Source organism: Mauremys reevesii, linkage group 10 (genome assembly GCF_016161935.1).
Source record: "Mauremys reevesii isolate NIE-2019 linkage group 10, ASM1616193v1, whole genome shotgun sequence".
NCBI lineage: Eukaryota > Metazoa > Chordata > Testudines > Geoemydidae > Mauremys > Mauremys reevesii.
This window is the reverse complement of record NC_052632.1, coordinates 42,455,901-42,470,832: the sequence shown is the minus strand read 5'-3', so window position 1 is coordinate 42,470,832 and position 14,932 is coordinate 42,455,901. Positions and strand designations below refer to the sequence as shown.

At 48.8% G+C, this 14,932-nt stretch overlaps 1 protein-coding gene across 9 annotated transcripts in view; it reads left to right on the top strand.

The window, feature by feature from the left end:
- Positions 1-13,074, top strand: part of CELF6 (CUGBP Elav-like family member 6) — a 223,874-nt gene extending 210,800 nt beyond the window's left edge. For all 9 annotated transcript variants that reach the window (XM_039492712.1, XM_039492708.1, XM_039492709.1 and 6 more), the window contains one exon: positions 12,496-13,074. The gene's annotated coding sequence lies outside the window, so the exon portion shown is untranslated. The remainder of the gene's footprint in view (positions 1-12,495) is intronic.
- Positions 13,075-14,932: the final 1,858 nt, after the last annotated feature.

Sequence of the window (14,932 nt, the reverse complement as noted above, 5' to 3'; positions counted from 1 at the left end):
TGTTCCCTGTGCAGTTCAGCCCCCAGGGTTAGAAGCGGTTTCTGGCATCCTTGTTAATTTCACTCCCAGTTGTTGTTGGGGTGGGGAGGGTGTGTGTGACCATGGCCCCCGGGATGAGGGGATCTCCTATACACAAAAAACACAATCAAAATCAGGAACCATTTCCAAGTTCAAATCTATCCCATTCCCTCCCCAGCAGAGGATCATGGTTGTGATGTCCAAACTGCTTGCAGATCCTCTTTGAAATGTTACTGAACCAGCAGGGAACAGCTGAGTTTAAACTGTTCTTATGCAGGAGGCAGGCTTCTCCCTCCCTCAGCCAGTCTCCCTGCTCCCTGCTGCAAGCTAGAGGGAAGCCCTTGCAGCTGCTGCTCAGTGCCAGGCAGGGAGAAAGCATGGAACCTAGTGTCCACAGCCTGGCTGGAGTAGGAGGGAAGACACGGAGAAAAATGTGACAGTGAGTTTTCCCTTTTTCAGGCTTATTCCAATACTAAAGTTTTATTACAGGCAGTACTAGTAGTAGTAATAGTAGCTTTATTTTCTCTATCTATGTCATGCAATGGGAGGGATCCATGAAGTACGTAGGAGAGGTGGGTTGCTTGCGATTGGACCATATGGTAAGAAATGTAAATTACTTTCACCCCTGCCCAAACCCCTCTGCAGCTGGTACCTCTGGGGGTGATTTAAAGGGCCTGGCTCCTAGCTTCAGCTGAATCCCCGAGCCCCTTAAATCCTGATTTAAAAGCCCTGGGATTTAAAGGCCCCACCTCTTCCGATAGAGACCATGCCTCTTCCAGTTGAGGCCCCTCCCCCTCTGCAGGACTCTGGAGTACTGGCATGTCCTTTAAGTTACTTTCACCCCTGCATGAACCTGAATTAGGGCATGGCGACCACATGGTTTGAAATCATGGTCCCTTGGAGGTGTTTATCTGCAGTACAACGCAGATTGGTGCAGTTGGCAGGCGCTGATCAGGGACGGGCCCGGGACTGCAATCAAGGCATAACAATAAAGGGAAGTGGAGGCTAAGACTGGAATAGAAAAGGAAGCAACAAGTCGGGATCGAGGTGCATTGTATGGGTCCAGGTCTAGAATAGCAGGAGGGGCTGCTGTCAGCATTAAAGTGCAATTGGCAGAGCTGTGTGGGGAGCTCACAACTGAAACCACAGCAAGTAGCTCGGGAGCAAGGTCTATTGGAAGAGCTGACTAGGAGAAAAGCAGGAGGGGCTGCAGATCAGGACCACGGACTAGCCTGGGTGGCTGGGCATGGGAAAGCCTGACTGCTGTCAGCCCGACTCTAAGCAGAATGATTTTGTTTCTGATTTTCATAAGCACACGCCTGCAACCAGCCCATCCAGGGAAAAAGAGAGGTTGTGTATTGAGTCAGTCAGAATACAGTGGTGCTAACCCTCATGGTGTTACCAGCGTCTGGTGATATTTGCTGTTTTTCTTAAAGCCCCAACTCTTAGAGTCATGTGATGAGATGAAAATCTCAGCTTTCATTTAAACAAACCCCCAAGTTTCTAGCCTTTCTGGTTGCAGAGACAGGCTTAAAAACATGGCCTAAAATGCTCGAAGACCAGAAAGCATATTAAAAGCACCCCGGATTTTTTTTAAATCTCCTGGTTTGTATGCCAATCTCATGATTTTATGGGACCTGTCTCATGAGTTTTGAATGCTTGGGGCTGGTAATACTGAAATATACAAACATGAAGCTGGGGCAGTGACTCATCAAGATGAGCTGCTATGAAAGCAACAAAGGCCGCATTGGGAATTCATGACTAGAGAGACAGTGGAGGGGAAAGAGGCATTTGCTTTTTTGTCTTTCCTCATGCTCCAGGCAATTAGTAGCTCCGTGGATGATGTGACCTGAACAGACAGCACTGACTGGCCAAAAGGAGGCCCATTCAGTCTCTAGAGTAGGGGCAGTAACCCCCGTATCCTGGAAAAATTCTAGCTCAAGTAATTGCATGTTGTTGACTTGGATTCCTACTGCCACTTCATCTGTCTACAATATTCTCATCTGTCCAAACTGTGGCGTATTGTTGCCAATCACTGTTAAAAAAACAGGTGCCACCACAGAGGGGACTACATCCCAGAAGTGGATGAACTGATTCCTTGTATATATCAGGCCAGAGCTTGTAGGCCTCACTTGGCAGTTAATCATGTCCATCTGGGCAAATACAGCAACAAAGTAGTCCCAAAAATTAGTTTGATTGTTCAAACAAATTGGCTTCATCTGTGTTTGTGACCATGCTGCATTTGCTTTCTGCAGTTAATCTTGCCAGTGAGTTTGCTGGCAGGAACACAGAAAATGATGAGGGACTAGTGGGGCTCAGCAGTTTTGAAAATCAGGCCCTCAGGGTCTCAAGTTGGGCACCCAAAACAGAGACACTTGGAATTACTGGCTGGTCTGCAGAAATGGGGTTGTACTGAATGACAGCCCCTGAACGTGGGAAGTGGTGTGGCTGGGAGGTGCAGGGTGGGTGGGCTGTGTCAGTGTCCCACCTGACCAGAAGTTGTGTCCAGAGCAGGGTGATACCTGGAGCCTCACATGCACTTTGCCTTATTTATTTGTCCACCATGGCTAAGTGCAGCTATGGAAACTGGCTAAGCACATGGGCATTCAGAGTAAGGAGGGAGAGAGGATGCATCAGTCTGTGGTGACTGGTTGATCATTTCCAGGGATACCAAAGGGGATGTTTTTAAAGAGGTTCTTGGAGAAATCACCCTCTCATCACTCCCATTAGCAACTTCGTGCAGAGGAGGCCCTGGGCCCCTCCCACCTGTCCTGAAGCGTCTGCATATCCTCTTGGGGGTGGTGTGTCCCTCATGCCCTCTCAGGGGAGGACCATATCCTCATATGCCCTCTCGGGGGGGCCGTGTCCCCACCTGCCCTCTCGGGGGGGGGGCAGTGTCCCCACCTGCCCTCTCAGGGGCGGGAAGAATGTGTCCCTGCATAAGAGGCTCGACAGAAACCCAAACCAGCACTGGGAAGTAAACGAGACCCACTGGGCCCCCTGGTCCAAGTTGTGTTTGTGACTTGGGCAGGAAATGCTCTAGGGTTGGATTTCTCGTGGCCTGGACAGCATTTCTGCTCCCAGGCCTGGTGGGAACCCAGAGAGAAAAATGTGATGAAAGTGATTCAAACGAGCTTTGGTTCAGGGTCATTTCAGGCTTTGGATGATGATTGTACGTGGTTTTTCCATGGAGAAATTCTTCTCCTCTCCCCTTTCCCATAGCTCCTAACCTTGCCCCCTGTGCTCTGCTCCTGCCTCTATCCTGTCTCATCTCCCATCATGTTCACCCTAACCGCTGCGCTCTGTACTGGGCCACAATGTCCTTGCCCTGTGCCATCACGCCCAGTCTAACCCCCTTCTCCTCCAATCTTGCTCCCTTTCATGCCTTGCCTATCTTCTCGCTATACCCAATAGACCTCCCATGTATGCCAAGTGACCTCCCTCCCTTCCTTTTAACCCTCCTTTGCCTTGCCCTGCGCTGCCAGCTGCTCCCCTGTGCCCACCCTCAGTGCCTGTTTCAACACACAGAATTTACAAGATTGGCTGCCTCTGCCTGACCTTTCCTTGATTTCACTCCTGCCCCTTCTTTCCCAACCCATGTCTTTTGACTCTTCTCTTCATGTTTGTCTGATGGAGACGGTCAACTCTTTGGGCCAGGACTGTGTCTTTTTCACTCTCCTGAAAGTGTCACACAGAGTTATGTGCAATGTAAATTCTGACGGATGATGACAACCACTGAGCATTGCCTCTGCAGATCCTCAGCAGCGCGTGCCTTTGCATCACGAGCCCCGGACCATTAAGGGACCACGTGCCCAACTTCTCAGAGATTCGCTTGTTCGATGCCAGGGTTGGTGACCCCAGCTGCCTTCAGTTCCATTCCTACTGCCATAGGCAGCATATCTCAGAACCATCCTTCAGCTCACCTGTGCTGTAGGAGTTGGTGTTCCATCTTTAGCTCAGGTTAGGTAGTTAATTTACATGTTTGCTGGAGAAGCATGAAGCTGTGTTCAGAAGCGTATCTCTTTCTTAGCCGTTAGATTCACAACAATTCAGCTGGCTCCACTGCAGAGCCCCAGGTCAGTTGTCATCTGTGGTATTGCATGGTTCTGACCCATCCTCATCCCCTTCATTGTCCTGCTGAGGGCCTAGCATTTATCATCCAATAGCCAGATTTAAATGGTGCGTGTCTTGTGACCAGATATCCATAACAGCCCCAGGCATGGCAGAAGGGCAGTCCCTGAAGCCATTGGGATTAGCTTTATCCCTCCAACCTGCCTTGAGTAGGAGGGGCAGCTTAAATGCCTATTGATGGAGAATGCATTGAGAGGCCAGACAGCCAGCACTGGACCCATCTCCTCTGTACCAGAGGTCTCAAAGGAACTGGCCTCATCGTAGTCTGGTTCCACCTCAGGACCAAAGGATCAAAAGAAAGTTCAGTGAGGGAGGTACTGGTTGCAATGCTTCTTGAGATCTAAGGGCTACTGTAATGGGGCAGGACTCACCCCTGTGGCACCTCCTGCTGGTCATCCAGGGAATTAGCATTTTGCAGCTCTGGAGCACCCTCTGCAGGCTGGTGTCCCGCTTGCCACTGGCCCTGTGTCCCTCCCAGACCCCGGTGCCCCTTTCAGGCCAGGGCGCTGCCCTCTGGCAGTACTTCCACAGATCTGGGTCTCCTCTCCCTGAGGAACCCCCAATCCCCTCTATCCCCACCTCGCCTCAGTCTACGGCCATTGCCAGTCACCAGTTAGCCCCCGTTCACTGGGGCCGACTGCAGTGTAAATGCCACTCATCATAGGCAAAGGGGGGGTTGGAACCTGCTGCCACCGCCTACCCCAGGCTAACCCTCTGTAGCCCCAATAACTACCCTGGCCTTTATCAAGGCCTGCAGCCTGGGGGGTTTCCAGGCCAGAGCTCCCCAGCTCCTCTGGCCTTCCCCCAGCCATGCTCCACTTTAGGTACCCTCTCAGCTTCTAGGCAGCCAGGCCCTGCTAGAGAGAGACTGCTAGAGAGAGACTCAGTCTCTGGCTTCTGGCCCCAGCCCTCTTCTAAGGGCCAGCTGGGCCCTCATTAAGCCAGCCTCTGCCTGATTGGGGCGTGGCCCCCAGCTGAGGCTGCGTTCCCCAATCAGCCCCACTTTTCCTTCTCTGCCACAGCCCTCTCCCCAGGCTGTTTTAAGCCTTTTTAAGGCAGGAGCAGGTGACCACCCCTCTGCAGCTACAAAAACCCCAAAGGCTGTGACTCCTCATAGGAAGTCCTCACTCCTGTTCTCTTCTCCCTTAACCGAGAATAGGTGCAGACCCACACACTCTCCTATGGCTCAGTGCAGGAACTGTTGGTTTGCAAGCACCATAAAGCCCTCAGATCCAAGCACCTGTTAGTGCTGTGGGCACTTCAGGTCCATAGAGGTTGGAGCTGGGGCTGCCTGAATTCAAGTCTTGAGATCCAGTGACTGATGTTGTATCTCTCTCTGCCCCTGTTTTGTCTGGGAGCTCAGAGAGGCAGTGATCCATGCTCTCATCCTTCTCAGGGAAATGGGAGATCTGCCATGGCATTTTCAGGTCTAAAAAGGCCAAGCTCTCCTTTGATTTTTCCTGCCTCAGTGCCCCAAATTCAGATCCAAGGACTTCCTGGATGGAGATAAGAATGGAGGGTTCTCCTGGTGGCTCTCTGATCCATACACTTCCCTGCAAACCCAAGTGTAAGATGGGAGAGAGGGTCCATTCTCCCTTTCCTAGCACCTTGGCCACATGCTCCCAGTATTACAGGGAGATTATACTGAAACATGCTCTTTGGACTTCTCCCTCACCATGAAGTTCTACTAAGAGGTCATTTACAGCCATCAGGCACCATGACCAATATGACACAAATGGCATTGTCTGCCCATCCAGCCGAGAGACAATCCACTGAGTGGCCTCTTGCAAAGCTCATCTTCTCCAGAGTACCTGGAAGAAATACTAACCTCATCACCTAAGCCTGCCTTTCCCTCTACTGACAATCCTGGAGGATGATCCTTGGAGTCTGAAGAAGAGGCGGAGGAATTAGAGAACCCGGAAGATGGATGTGGTGCAACAAAGGCTGAAGGCATCCTCTCCCACCTCCCCAGAGGGATGTGAGTCTGCCCTCACCAGAGGAGATGGAGATTGAACAGCTCCAGGAGTGGTAGAGACCCTGACAGTCCAGGGTGGGTATTGAGAGGGAAGTCACACAAGCTCTTTGGGATCAGAGAACAGGGAAAACTATTCTTCCTGTACACAAATGGCTCTTAAAGCCAGCAAAAGGCACCTAACTCAGGCTGGCCTCACTTTCTGCTCTGGCCGGGAGACATGGCCACCTTTTCTGAACAACACAACAGAAATAGGGTATTTCATCAGCTGGAGCTAGGCTATGTATGTTAGACTGTGTCATCACCTGGGGAGGACAAAACTCTTGTGCAACTCTTCAAGGTTATTTGTATTATTTGGAGACAAGTGTAAGGGGAAACCAGTTTCTATTCAGAGAGTGCACTGGAGTCAGTCCTGACCAAGCAGGTGTCCCAGTGCCAAATAGCTTAGAGGCCCTTAAAGCAGTTTGCACAGTGTGTTTGCAGGATGTCTCCATCTCTGAACTCTGGGAAGCCACTGCATTGTGCTCCATTCATAACTTCACACAACATGACTGTCTTGACTTAGGGGCCAAGCATGGTTCTAATTTTAGCAGGATAGTCCTTTAACCTTTCTTTAACCAAGGACTCCTCAACCCTCCTCCAAGGGGTTGTTACTGCTAGTCAGTCTCCCAAGCACGGGGATCTGCAGAGGCAATTCTGGGTGTGAAAGAAAATATACTCATCTGTAACTACAGTGTTGCCCCTGCAGATTCACACTCAACCAACCTCCTTCCCGTACACAGCATTCTGAACTGGTGGGAAGAACTGAGAGTGGTCAGATCAGCAGTCCTTGCATTACTTCATACCGAGCCTTGAGCTCTGCAGGTAGGTGTATGTGTGGGACCATCCATCTCTGCTATCTGGGCTCATGGCCCTAAGGCATATGCTCCCCCAAAGGTGTGTCTCTGCAGAGGCAATGCACACTCAGAATGCCACTCACAGGTGAGTAATCTTACTTTATTATATCTGACCTGGGTCATCCATCCATTCTGTGTTTCCATCCCATCGTTGTCACCCATTCTAACAGCAGGGCAAAGCCTTCATCTGCTTTCACCTAAGCCCCTGAAAAGCCTGGCCTGGAACTTTGGCACATGTGCCTACTCGTTGCAGGTCTGTATGTTGAAAAGTCATGGCAAGACTTAGACAACTCGATCTCCTCACAGATGTTGTCCTAGTCGCCCAGCCAGAGATAACCCTTTTCTCTCTACAGCCCATATGCTTTGTGAAACGGCTCATGTGCTGCATGTGAAACAGGGGGGCCTGCCCTCTGCCTGAAAGAGATATACCTAGAGCCTTAACTGGGGTCTAGTTAAACAGAACAGATTGCAACTACCCTGGGTGAAGGGGGACTGGAACAATTTGTATAGTGGGGGTGCTGAAAGCCATGGAACCAAACTGTAAACCCTGTATGTGATGGAAACCACTTCAAGCCAGGGATTACAGCAGCACCCCAGCACCCATAGTTCCAGCACCTGTGCCTGGGTGTATAAAGTAGAAAGCTGTGGCCTGAAGAAATACATCACAGCATTCAGTGTTCCACCTTGCGCCTGGCCGCTTGCATCTAGGAGCCTGGCATGCCAGGCCTGAACACCATGGTCTTCACTTCTCGGTTAAGAGGAAAGCAGTGGTGAGTCTGCGTAGAACTGATTTTCCATAGGAGTGAGTGGACTGTTCAAAGACAGCCATTGCTGATGGTACTGTTCAGTCTAGTACAGCAGTGAGGAGGAAGTCTCTCTGAAGATGGGGCAGTTTCTCCATAAGCACTTTGTCAAGTTTCCTGGAAGAAAAGTGCCAGAATGTACAATCTCGGTCTTCCTTTGCCTCCCACTTAGTGTACATGACTCATATAACCTAGTCTTCCTTTCATTCATAGAAATAGGGGAATAAGTTCCATTTTTCCTTTAACATGCAGCTATTTAAGCTGAGAAGCAGTGTCTCTAATGGCTAGAGGAAATGGGTTTGGAGCTAGGATCCCCAGGTTCTAGTCCCAGCTCTGATTCACTGTGTGATCTTGGGCAATTCACTTGCCACCTTTATGCCTCAGTTTCCCCCTAAATGGGCAGAGCAAAGCAATTAATGCAAAAAAAAGGAAAGAAAGTTGTTCATCATGGTGAATTTCAAAGTCACAGATGTGAGTATTTGCAGCTGCCAATTTGAAATTTGCACACCCAGATTTTCCAGTTGGATGTGTTTGCTGGCTCACATCCAGTCAGGGAAGAGAAATTATACCAGGTAGCTTATCTGACCAATCACAACTGAGCATCCGTTAGCTCTGAGAATGGGGACATTCATACTCACCTGACCCTGGGTCTCTTGCGAGTGATGTGACATTAATGTGTAAAGCAGGCCTGCACAATATACATGCGGCCCGCGGAGCCTCACTGTGCGGCCCGCAGGGGGATTCTGAATCCTCCACACACAGCGCTCTGCGGGCAGCCCAAAGCCCTTTGAATCCCAGCCACGGCAGGGAATCAAAGGGTTCTGCGCTGCCCGCAGCGGCGGCGGGCAGTCAAAGGGCTCTGGGTTGCCCGCAGCCGCGGGGAGCCCAGAGCCCTTTAAATCCCAGCCGCGGCCGGGAGTCAGAGGGCTCTGGGCTGCCCGCAGCCACGGGGAGCCCAGAGCCCTTTAAATCCCAGCCGTGGCTGGGAGTCAGAGGGCTCTGGGCTGCCTGCAGCCGTGGGGAACCCAGAGCCCTTTAAATCCCAGCTACGGCAGGCAATCAAAGGGCTCTGCGCTGCCCGCAGCGGAGGGCAGCCCAGAGCCCTTTGAATCCCGGCCCACGGCCGCTGATTGCCCCCTCCACGGACCCCTGCCCTAACTGCCCCCCAGGACCCTCACCCCCTATCTAACACAGCTGGTCCTTATCCCTCTCCCAGGACCCCATCCCCTATCTAAATGCCTCTGCTCCTTGTCCCCCGATTGCCCCCTCCCGAGACCCCTGCCCTAACTGCCCCTTCGGACCCCAGCCCCTATCTAAGCCTCCATTCTCCTTGTCCCCAACTGCCCCTTCCTGAGATCCCCCCAACTTCCCCTCAGGACCTCACCCCCACCTGTCCCCTGATGAACCCCTGAGACTCCCATGCCTATCCAACTGCTGCCTGTCCCCTGACTGTCCCACTGAACCTCCGCCCCATCCAACCCTCCCTGCTCCCTATCCCTTGACTGCCCCCCGGAACCCCCTATCCCTTCTCCAACCCCCAGCCCCCTTACCGTGCCACTCAGACCAGCGTGTCTGGCTCCATGCAGCTCCAGACACATTGTGCCATGCTCCCCCGCGGAGCCCATTCCCCCCCCACCCCCAGCACCTGTCTTCTAGATTCGAACACCTCAAAACTCAGGAGTGCTCAAGCTCACTTTGGGCAGCTGTTACTTCTTTCTCCCAAATCAAATATACTGATCCACTGTAACTTGCTGTAGAAAAAGTACGATAAAATTGAGCAAGAAATGCTTATTAGGACTGGAATTGCTATTTTCAACAGCCATTGCCTTTTTGTTTGTTTAAAAGGAAGACAGTGATATTGCATTGGCAAATTCCCCATAGAAAGAAAGAGTGATAAAGAATAATAAAGGCACCTCAACTTTTCCTCATTTGTGGAGGACAGTCTTATAATGTGCATCCAGATATCCTCCAATCACACAAGCTGAAAATTGTTCCACTTTACTGCAGCTCTGTAACCATATGGGAACCAATCCTGTCTGTGTTTTGTGCACATCCAAAATTCCTGCTGAATGACCCACCCTGGGAGTGAGTTACCAGTGACCCAGGTTTGGGGCGGCAGGAGGTGTGGGGGGGGCACTGGGGGGGGAGCCCAGGGCTGGGGCCGCCGCGGGGTGGGGGGAGGGCCCGGGGGGGGAGGAAATGGGGAAGCCCAGCACTGGGGCGGCAGGGGGTGTGGGGAGAGCCCAGGACTGGGGCAGCAGGGGGGTACAGGGGGGAGCCCAGGGCTGGGACGGGGGGCAGCCAATTTTTTTTTTTGTTTGGGGCAGCAAAAAACCTAGAGCTGGCCCTGCCGGGTTCCCCCAGCCGCCGGAGCCACCTCTTCAGCTGGGAGCCCCTGGTTGATTTAAAATCAAGTATCACCTCCCCACCCCCAACCTTCCTCTTTGGCCCACAGCTGTTTTGGTGGGGGTGGCACTGGGGAAGGAGAGTTTGTTTCCGCAGGGCTGGGCAACCCTGGGGCAGGGTGTTTCTGCGGGGCCGGGAGGTTTCAGCCCTCAGCTGTTTTCTTTGGAGGAATGTGGCCCTTGCCGCTTTACGAGTTGTGCAGGCCTGGTGTAAAGCATTGTGACATTCACCAAGGGGAAGGTGCTAGAGGAGATCAAAGCATTATTACACGTGTCCTCTAAGGCTCATCTTCTGTTCTTGATCAACCAAAAATGAAATTGAAAAACTCCATCAAACCAATTCATCTTTTCTTTATGTTTTGTTTCCTCCAACCCAACCACTACTGTACCTAACCAGACCAGGCCAATCATTGCTCCAAGATGGCCCCCCAGTTGCCTAGCAACCCTCTAGCTGTTGTGGGAGACCCAAACCAAAACTATCTCTCCCAAATAAACCGAAACTGTAAGTGACTAACTCATGTTGTCATCGTCCTCTGCGATGACGCCATGTGGCCGGTTGTAATCTCGTTGCATGATTTGACGTTGAGTTTTCTATATCTCTATTTCTATATCTTTATTTTTTCTGTATTGGTGCTTTTCTTTTGGCGATTGTGAAGTGCCGTAGTGAAGCCCCTGGTGGATAGTTTTTGGAGTGCTGATTGGTCAGTCTTGATTAGTTGTGAACTTTGACTCCCCCCCGAACTCCACCTTCTCCTCTGCCCTCTCTTCTTTTCTCTTTGTTGTAATGTAATAATCTGTGTTTGTGTTTCACCTGCATTCACTATATGGCCATAATGACTGGGGAAATGTAATTGTTAAGGAATCACTCTTGGTTCCAATATTATTTCTGAAAAAGGGGATTTCACTTAATTTCAGTTGAAACAAGAAATGAAAGGTTTTATTTTGTATTCTTTTCCCTTTTGTTATTTGCAAAATATAGTCTCAAAAACTTTGTAGTGCATGTGAAAAAGCACTTGGGAATATCCCGAACATTGATCCTTCAGCAGTATGGTTTGCGGATTGTGAGTTGGAACTGAAGTCTTGTATTTCTTTGCTGAATATTCCTTCGGATCCCATCCAAGAGGGAATTCAGAGTAGTATAGCAGCAAGTGAGGCGGGAGCAGGAGAGACTGAGTTATGAGGGAAGATTGAAGTGGGATTTACAAAAGAATATACAGTAGTTAGGTGCTCAGGTCCCATTCCCTAACACAGGAGAACTAATAACTCACCTCTGGTTCAGCCAGTGCAGTTCTGTCCTGTTAGGACATCAGATCTCCATGCAGACCCTTTCACTTTCATAAGAGGAGACAGAGCGGCCAGTCTTTGTGATTCCTCAGAGCTAGGAAGCCCATATTCGCAGTGACAAAAAAGAGCCAAATAAGATTTCAAAGGAACCTAGGACAAAATGATCAGCTGATGTAATTGCTTTGACCTCAGAGGAGTTCTATCACCAGAGAGTTTGGCCTCTAACATTCTTTCACTGCTGAACATTTTGCAGAGACTTTAAATAAGAAGTGCCATCTCTTTAAACAATGGACTGGTTATTTTTTGGGGGGTGATGACCCAGCTGAAGGGCACATGTACCTCACTAGTGCTCCTCCATACACTTAACCAACTAGTGGAACCCTGTGAAATTTAGAGGTGCCCTTGCTTTTTTACATTTGAGGACTTAGCCTTAAATCTAGCCTCAGTTCCAAGTGGAAATGTGTTTAGTGGATCTAAATGTAGTTCCTAATGGACATTTCTCCAAATTGCAAAACTACTGTATTATTTAACATAAAGGTAGTCTGGGCTGAAAATTACCAGGACTGGAATAGCAGGGTCAACTACAGGTCAGGATTGAGGCGCACTGGCAGATATGTGTGGATAGTCCAGGACTGAAATAGCAGGGGTGCTGCAGGTCAGATTTGAGGGTCATTGGTAGAGCTGTGTGAGGGGAATAAGAGTGTGCATCAGTTGAGGATAGAGGTGTGTTGTCAGAGCTGGGATGGTGGTGGAGCTGCAGGACAGGGTTGAGGTGACTTGGAAGAGGTGCGTAAAAGAAAGAAACTTGCATAGGCTCTCCCCTCCACGACACGTGACTTTTCAGTGACTATGTCCCTTCCTCTGTTTCCTAAGCACTAAAACCCACCCAACATTAAAGTCATTCTCAGGGGGCTCTCATGCATTGTACATTCTAATGGGCCTTGCAAATCCCAGAGCCTTTTAATGTGCCCTTTGTTGTCTTGCAGGTTGGATGCCCTGCAGCGTATGAAGAGTATTCTCCTTTTTCCCAAGTGCAGTATCCAAACTTGTAACTCTCTTTCTTTGCAACATATCATGGAGGAGGCAGAAGCAAAGGAGGAGAAGAAATGCTGGCGAAAAAGAGAGCCATTGTGGTTGTATCTTCTTTTTATTTTTTAATTTTCGAATCAGTTTTGTTTGTTTCTTAACAAGAAAGAAAAAGACACAGTGATGTTGAAGAAAAGACAAACAGGCGCAGATATTTGCTGAATCAGACTATGAAACGGTGGCTGCTGAAGAAGACTTTGAATTCCTCGCAAGGAGAGAGGTGGGATTCTTGGAAGGAAAAACAAACCAATCTAGGATTGAGAGCTAGGACAGCTCATTCGTGAGGATGAACCCTACCTTTTTAAAGCACTCATTTGCTGCTACAAGTTTCAAAGGAGGAACTAGGAAAGAGGATCCAAATGGATATAAACCAAAGCCAGTGGGATTGGACCAGGCGTGTATGTTTCACCTGGATAACATTTTGTTTTAAAAGGGAAAGAGAAATTGATTTTTTCCATATCTGGCTGGAAAAAAAGAAATCAAAGGCTAAGCGCATGTTGGACTTATAGAAGAGATATATAAATATGTTTGTTTATATATATATATATATATATATATATATATATATATATACACACACACACACACACACACACACACACTATGGAGCAGGATGGGGGGATGCGCTCCTCTCCTTGCTTGTCACTGGCACAGGGACATAGGATTTACTTCTTTCAAAGTCATATCATTCCTTAGAGTTTAGGGACCAAAGGACTACTGCTTTTTTAAATATATATATAAATAAATTAATTTAACAAAAAAACAAAGAAAAAAGGTAGAAGTATCACGTAACAGCTGCGAGCGTTTCAAAAAGAAACACAAATAGAGGGAAACTAGAAAGAGCTTTGTTTACCGTGTCGTGTGTTCCAGTGGCCCAGCGACTGCATAGGCTGTAGGAGCCCAAGGGACCGGATAGCTGGGAAGTTTTTCCAAGGCTCTGGAAAGTGAAATCCTGGCATTTCTGTCATGGCAACTTCTTCTTGCACCCCTGTCCTACCCCAGACAAAAACATAGAAATGAAGATCTTGGCTGGTAAGTAGAGCTGGTCGAAAGATCCAGTTTTGCCTCCACCAAGAACATGGAAGAAATCATTCCATTTGAAATTGTTAATGGAAGATTTGGGTTTTACCGAAGGAAAAATTTTAAACAAAGCAAAGATGTTTGTTTCAAAGGGAAATTTTCATTTTGTTTTGAGTTCTTGAGAAATTGAAAAATCCATTCCATTGGCCTGTTTTCACTACACATTTCAATTTTGATTAAACTCCCTTTGTGACAAAAAACGATTTTGGTTGAGAAATGTTGACCAGCTCTACTGCTGAGACAATTATGAGAAACATGTTGCAACCTTCACTAGCTCCTGCGATATGTATGATCTCCTCTGCCTCTTCTTTACACTGTGTGTGAGAGGTGAATTGGGGCCATAACGCTGTACATTCAAATCCAACTCTGAGTTACACCAGTGCATCCCTTGCTGAGGTCACTGCATTACCTGGGCATAGCTGATCAGAATGTGGTTCGTGGGTTGCAGATATATTAACATACGATACCTGATGCTTCAGCATAAGACCATATCAGGCTGTGCCAAATATGTATGTGGAGCACACGTCCCCTCCAGGTGCTTACATGTTTCATGGTGAAAACAAAAAGATTTTCTTTCCCACACACCCTTCACCACCTCTGAGATTTCCTATCGGTAGGGCAGAGTTGCTCAAGGTCAGATATTTGCATCATGGTATAAATCTTCCCCGCCAGCTGATCTCACTGATCACTGCATGTGTCCAAAGGTAAAATTCAAGCCAAGAGAGGCAGTACGGGAGGCTGTTATTAACTATAGTGGACCAGACTCTGCACTGATTTATAATCCCAGTGGAGTCAATTCAATTGTATGGGGCATCCATCAGAGCAAAGTTTGGCCCATTGAGTTTAAACAAGGGCTGAATTCATCCCTGAGGTATCATATAATCATAGAAATGTAGGGCTGGAAGGTACCTCAAGACATTATCAAGTCCAGCTCTCCCTCATGAGAGCAACCTTCATCTTTCCCCACTTCCAGGCCCAGAACAAAAAAACCAGCAACTTAGCCATATACAAAAAAATAAAACGAGAGAGAGGGCAAACTTCTGAGAGACCAGCAGCCTCTGGGAGAGGTCAGATTTTACATGTCATGGAGATTTATAGTCATAGCATGAAAATTTGACTGCACTGGAATTAGTAGGTTTCGCCATTGACTTCAGATTTCACCTGTGGATTGGAAGGCCAGAAGGGACTGCATAACTCAGTGATTCCTGCATTGAGCACAATAATTTTTCAGAATGGTAGAAGCAGTTATCCCCTGCC